The sequence below is a fragment of the Miscanthus floridulus genome, chromosome 11 (assembly GCF_019320115.1).
Source record: "Miscanthus floridulus cultivar M001 chromosome 11, ASM1932011v1, whole genome shotgun sequence".
Lineage (NCBI taxonomy): Eukaryota > Viridiplantae > Streptophyta > Magnoliopsida > Poales > Poaceae > Miscanthus > Miscanthus floridulus.
In genome coordinates this window covers 77038830-77045594 of record NC_089590.1, presented here as the reverse complement: position 1 = coordinate 77045594, position 6765 = coordinate 77038830, and positions in this window count along the sequence as shown.

Below are 6765 nucleotides of genomic sequence, written 5' to 3'. Positions count from 1 at the left end.
ACGCTTGGTCGCTCAGCAATCGGACGCTGGAGGCAGGGTTCGGTCCTATTGTCAGGCAGCGCACAGAGGCTAGGGTCTTTGACCGGACGCTGGCAGGGTTCAGTCGTGCATGACCGGACGCGTCCGGTGGGCAAAAAGCGTTTCTGGAACCTTACTGAAAATGATCGGACGCTGGTGGCTCAGCGTCCGGTCAGTTATAGCGTAGTGTCCGGTCAACTCAAGTAACCATTGAGATCGGGACACGTGGCTGTCGTCAGGCAACTGAACGCTGAGGTCCAGCGTCCGATCAACATGACCAGAGCATCCGGTCAGCCCGTGTTGTGCCCAGTGAAGGGGTACAACGGCTCTATTTTGTGGGGGCTTCTATTTAAGCCCCATGGCCGGCTCAAGCTCACTCTCTTGGCCTTATGCTTTGACATAGCAACCTTGTGAGCTTAGCCAAAGCCCTCCCACTCATCTCCATCATTGATTCATCATCTTTATGAGATTGGGAGAGAATCCAAGTACATTGCTTGAGTGTTTGCATCTAGAGGCACTTGGTGTTCATGTTTCGCTGTGGGATTTGCTTGTTACTCTTGGTGGTTGCTACCACCTAGATGGCTTGGAGCAGCGAGGATCGTCGAGCGAAGGTTGGTGATTGTCTCCAGCTCTGATCGTGGTGATTGTGAGGGTTCTTGACATTTTCTCGGCGGAGAGCCAAAAGGTGTTCTAGTGGATTGCTCGTGGCTTGTGTGATCCTCATCTTATGTTGGTCGTGTGGCACCCTATTGAGGGTTTGGTGTGTGAAGCCAATTAGCGCGTGAACCTCCAAGTGAGTGAATCGCCACAACAAGGACTAACTTGCCGGCAAGCAAGTGAACCTCAGTAAAAAATCATTGTGTTCATCATTGATTCCGAGGTGATTGGTCTTTATTGTTATTCATCCTTGTGATTTATTGGTTCCTTCATCTACACAACGGTATAACTTTCTTGATCACTCTCTTTACATTACCGTAAACTAGTTGTCAAGCTCTTTAGTGTAGCTAGTTGTGAGAGCTTGGTTGGTTGGTTGGTGTGGCTCTTTAGTTAGCCTTTGAGAGCACACTAACATAGGGTAGTGTCATAGCTATTGTATGAATAGATACTATCTAAACTAGAATTATGGTAGGTGGCTTGTATTTTGAGTAGGCTAGCGCAACACTAGCTTCACCTCATAATTGTCTAACCATTGTATTAAGTGTTGTTGTAGAAATTGTTTATTAGGCTATTCACCCCCCTCTAGCCATTAGGACCTTTCAAATGGTATCAGAGTCGAAGTCACCGTGATTTGAGGCTTAACAACCTTCGGTGTAAAAATGGCTTAAATCAACAACGTCAAGAAGCCACCCCAATTTAATGGTATAAATTATCCTTATTGGAAGTCAAAGATGACCACACACATCAAGTCAATCAATAGAAAGGTGTGGAAGGTGGTAGAAACCAAAGTTGAGATTGGTGATCCGGAGAATCCCACCGTGGCCAAAGAAGTGCTTCTCCAAAACAATGACATTGCTCTAAGTGATATTCATGATGCAATTGATGAGAGAACATTTGAGCAAATCAAGAATATTGAGATGGCTCATGAGGCTTGGAAGAAGTTGGAAGAGTCATTTGAGGGCACTCAAGCTGTGAAGGGTGCAAAGGCTTACATTCTTAAGGAGAAGTTTGCAAGCTTCAAGATGAAGGAGGATGAGAGTGTGCCAAAGATGTTTCATAGGCTTCAAGTGCTTATCAATGATCTCAAAGCACTTGGAGAAGAGGTGAAGGACAAGGACTTCTCCCACAAGTTCTTGAGATACTTACCTTCAAGATTTGGTATATTAGTCACCATTCTAGTGAGAAGCGGTTTAGACACCATGACACCAAACCAAGTATTAGGGGATATAATGACCGATGATACTTATAGAGATAATGATGAGAAGGAAGAAAAGAAGAAGAAGAAAGATGAGAAGAAGGATGACAAGAAGAAGAGCATGGCATTCAAAGCCACATCATCCAAGGGCAAAGCTAAGTAAGAAACATCAAGTGAAGATAATGATTCATGGGATGATGATGATGATGAGAAGATGGCTCTCTTTGTCAAGAGATTTGGCAAGTTCATGGTGAAGAAGGGCTATCGTGCTAGGAGAAAGAAGTCTTCATCCAAGAACAAAGAAGAGTTAAGAAGGTGCTTCAAGTGCGGAAGCAAAGATCATCTTGTTGCTCAATGTCCATACAATATCGACAATGATGATGACAACAAGAAGAACAAGAAGGACAAGAAGGAAAAGAAAGAGAAGAAGGACAAGATGGCCTTTAAGAAAAAGAAGGGAGGTTCATATGTAGTCACTTGGGATAGTGATGCTTCCTCAAGTGATGATGATGATGATGATAGTGATGATATCAAGACCACCAAGAAGAAAGTTCTTGCAAGCATTGCTATCAATGAGAAGCCTTCTCTCTTCAAATCTTCATCATGCTTTATGGCTAAGGCCACTAAGGTACAATCTTGTGATGATGAAAGTGATGAAGAACATGATGTTGAAAATGAACATGAAAATAAAAATGATAGTGATAGTGATGATGATGAGCCTACCAAAGATGAATTATTTGACATGCTAGAAGATGCTAAAGAATATTTTGACATTAAGAGAAGAGAATGCAAGAGCTTGAATAAGGAGGTAAAAGCCCTTAAGCAAGTCCTTGATGAGCTCAAAGCAACTCATGAGAAGCTAGAGGAAGCCCATGAGAAACTAGGCAAGGCTCACAAGAAGCTTGAAAAGACTCATTCTTCTTTGCTTAATGAGCAAAATAAAAAGAAGCATGTTGAAACTTGCAATATAGGCTTAACTTGTGATATAATTGATGAATCATTATCTATGTCTATCATTGTTGTTTCTACTAACCCTTCTTGTAGTACTTCCACCTTCACCTCATCTAGTAGTGACGGTCTCACTTGTGATGCCTCACTAGTGGTTGAGAATGAGAACCTCAAAAAGGAGGTCAACAAGCTCACTTGCACCTTAGCTAAGGCTTATGGTGGTGAGGACTGCTTGCTTATGTACTTGGGTAGCCAAAGAGCTTCTCTCTATAAAGAGGGATTGGGTTATAACCCCAAGAAAGGCAAGACAGCCTTTGCTCTTCATAAGACTAGTTTTATGAAGAATAATAGTCGATTTTGCACTAGTTGCAAGCAAGTTGGTCATGTAGAGCAAAAGTGCATGAACAAGAAGTCACAAGCTAATATATCCTCCATTAAGCTTGATTCTTTCTATGTACTTATCAAGGGTGCAAATGGTGTAAAGGCTAAGTTCATTGGTAAACTATGGATAGGCTCAAAGAAGAAAGCCATTTGGGTACCAAAGAGCTTAATGACTAACCTTCAAGGACCCAAGCAAGTTTGGGTACCTAAAAAGAATTGATCTTCTTTTATAGGTTAATTACAAAGCCGGAGGAAGACATTGGGTTCTTGATAGTGGGTGTACTCAACACATGTCCGGTGATATAAGGATGTTCAACTCAATCAACACCAATGTCAATGATGGTTATGATAGTATCATATTTGGTGATAATGGAAAAGGCAAGGTCAAAGGGCTTGGTAAGATTGCAATATCCAATGACATGAGCATATCTAATGTATTGCTAGTAGAGAGCTTGAACTTCAATTTGCTATCCATTGCTCAATTATGTGATCTTGGATTCAAATGCATATTTGGGGTAGATGATGTAGAGATCATAAGTGTAGATGGCTCTAATTTGATCTTCAAAGGCTTTAGATATGAGAATCTATACTTGGTTGATTTCAATGCTAGTGAAGCTAAATTATCTACATGCTTGTTCACTAAATCTAGCATGGGTTGGTTATGACATAGAAGGCTTGGTCATGTTGGAATGAAATAATTGAATAGATTGGTTAAGCATGACTTGGTTAGAGACTTGAAAGATGTTGTGTTTGAGAAGGATAAACTTTGTAGCTCTTGTCAAGCCGACAACACAAGTTAGAAACATCCATCCTAAGAAAAGCACGATGAGCACTAGTAAAGCATTTGAGTTATTGCACATTGACTTGTTTGGGTCAACACAATACACTAGCATTGGTGGTAACAAATATGATTTTATGATAGTGGATGACTACACTAGATACATATGGGTATTCTTTCTAGTGGACAAAAGTGATGTGTGTGCAACATTCAAATCATTTGTCAAAGGTATTCACAATGAGTTTGAAACAACCATCAAGAGAGTTAGAAGTGACAATGGTAGTGAGTTCAAGAACACTAGAATTGATAAGTTGTGTGATGAATTTAGAATTAGACATCAATTCTCGACCAAGTACACACCTCAATCAAATGGCCTTGTTGAGAGGAAGAATAGAACACTCATTGATATGGCAAAGTCTATGCTTAGTGAGTACAATATAAGCCAATCTTTTTGGGCCAAAACTATCAACACGGCTTGCTATTGTAGCAACCGCCTCTATTGTCACACATTGAAAGAGAAGACACCATATAAGCTCTTCAATGATAAAAAGCCCAACATTGCATATTTTTGGGTCTTTGGTTGTAAATGCTATATCTTGAAGAAAGGCACTAGATTGGGCAAGTTTGACAAGAAATGTGATGAAGGATTTCTACTTGGTTATTCCACTACAAGCAAAGCATATAGAGTTTGGAATTTGGATAGTGGTACTCTTGAGGAAGTTCATGATGTTGAATTTGATGAAACCAAGGGTTCACAAGTAGAGAATGAGAACTTGGAAGATGTTAGAGGCATTCAACTTTCAAATGCTATGAAAAACATAGATATTGGTGAATTGAGGCCTAGGCAAGTGAATGATGATAAAGATGATTAAGTGCAAGTGCTCTCTAACTCAAATGTGCAAGATGATACAAATCAAGTTAATGCAAGTAGATCTCATGATAATAAACAAGATCAAGTGGCTAGTACATCATCTCAACCCAATTATCAAGCAAGTGCAAGCAATCAAGTTTCAATCCTCCAACCAACTAATATTGCAAGGGATCATCCATTGGACACTATCATTGGTGATATTTCAAGAGGTGTGCAAACTAGATCAAGATTGGCTTTATTTTGTGAGCATTTCTCATTTGTGTCATCCATCGAACCAAAGAAGATAGATGAAGCATTGAAGGATGTTGATTAGGTGAATGCTATGCATGAAGAATTGAATAACTTCACAAGAAATCAAGTATGGAAATTAGTAGAGAGACCAAAGGGACACAATATGATTGGAACCAAATGGGTCTTTAGAAACAAGCAAGATCAAGATGGGATAGTAGTAAGGAACAAAGCAAGATTAGTTGCACAAGGCTATACACAAATTGAAGGTCTTGACTTTGGAGAAACATATGCCCCGATTGCTAGATTGGAAGCAATAAGAATCTTGCTGGCCTATGCTTGTGTCTACAACATCAAGCTCTATCAAATGGATGTTAAGAGTGCATTTCTCAATGGCTACATCAATGAAGAAGTCTATGTTGAGCAACCTCCTGGTTTTGAAGATGATAAGATGCCCAACCATGTGTACAAGTTAAAGAAAGCGTTGTATGGCTTGAAGCAAGCACCTAGAGCATGGTATGAGAGATTGAGGGATTTCCTACTCTCTAAAGGGTTCACAATGAGCAAGGTTGACACCACTCTTTTCATTAAGTAGATTGGAAAAGATCTATTTGTATTACAAATATATGTTGATGACATCATATTTAGATCAGCCAATCAAGACTTTTGTGATGAATTTGGAAAGATGATGGCTAATGAGTTTGAGATGTCCATGATTGGAGAGTTGAGTTACTTTCTTGGTCTTCAAATCAAGCAATTGAAGAATGGTACATTTGTAAGTTAAGGCAAGTATATCAAGGACATGATCAAGAAATTTGGTATGAGTGATAGCAAAGTCATTAGCACACCAATAGGAACAAATGGCAAATTGGATAGTGATGCAAGTGGCAATATGGTGGATCAAAAATTATATCGGTCTATGATTGGAAGTCTACTCTATGTGACCGCATCAAGGCTGGATGTCATATTTAGTGTATGCATGTGTGCAAGATTTCAAGCCTCACCAAGAGAAAGTCATTTAAAGGTCACAAAGAGGATATTGAGGTACTTAAAGCATACACCAAATGTTGGTTTGTGGTATCCCAAAGGAGCAAAGTTTGAGCTAGTTGGTTACTTCGACTCGAACTATGCGGAATGCAAAGTTGAAAGGAAGAGCACCTCGGGCACATGTCAATTGTTGGGAAGATCACTTGTTTTATGATTATCAAAGAAGCAAAATAGTGTTGCATTATCAACCACCAAAGCTGAATATATATCCGCCGGTAGTTGTTGTGCACAAGTACTTTGGATGAAGGCCACTTTGAGTGACTTTAGAATCAAGTTCAAGAAAGTGCCATTGCTATGTGACAATGAGAGTTCAATCAAGTTGACCAACAATCTGGTTCAACATGCAAGAACAAAGCACATTGATGTCCGCCACCATTTCATAAGAGATCACCAACAAAAAGGGGACATTTGCATTGAGAGTGTAGGCACCGAAGATCAACTTGCCGATATATTCACCAAGCCATTGGATGAGAAAAGGTTTTGCAAGCTAAGGAATGAGTTGAACATATTGGATTTCTCAAATATGTGTTGATGCACCCCCACTCATATGACATACCTCTCCTCTGAGCAATCCAAGGTAAAAGATGATTGGCATAACATACATCCTTGCTAAGGACATGTTTAGTGCATCTAGTCATCTCT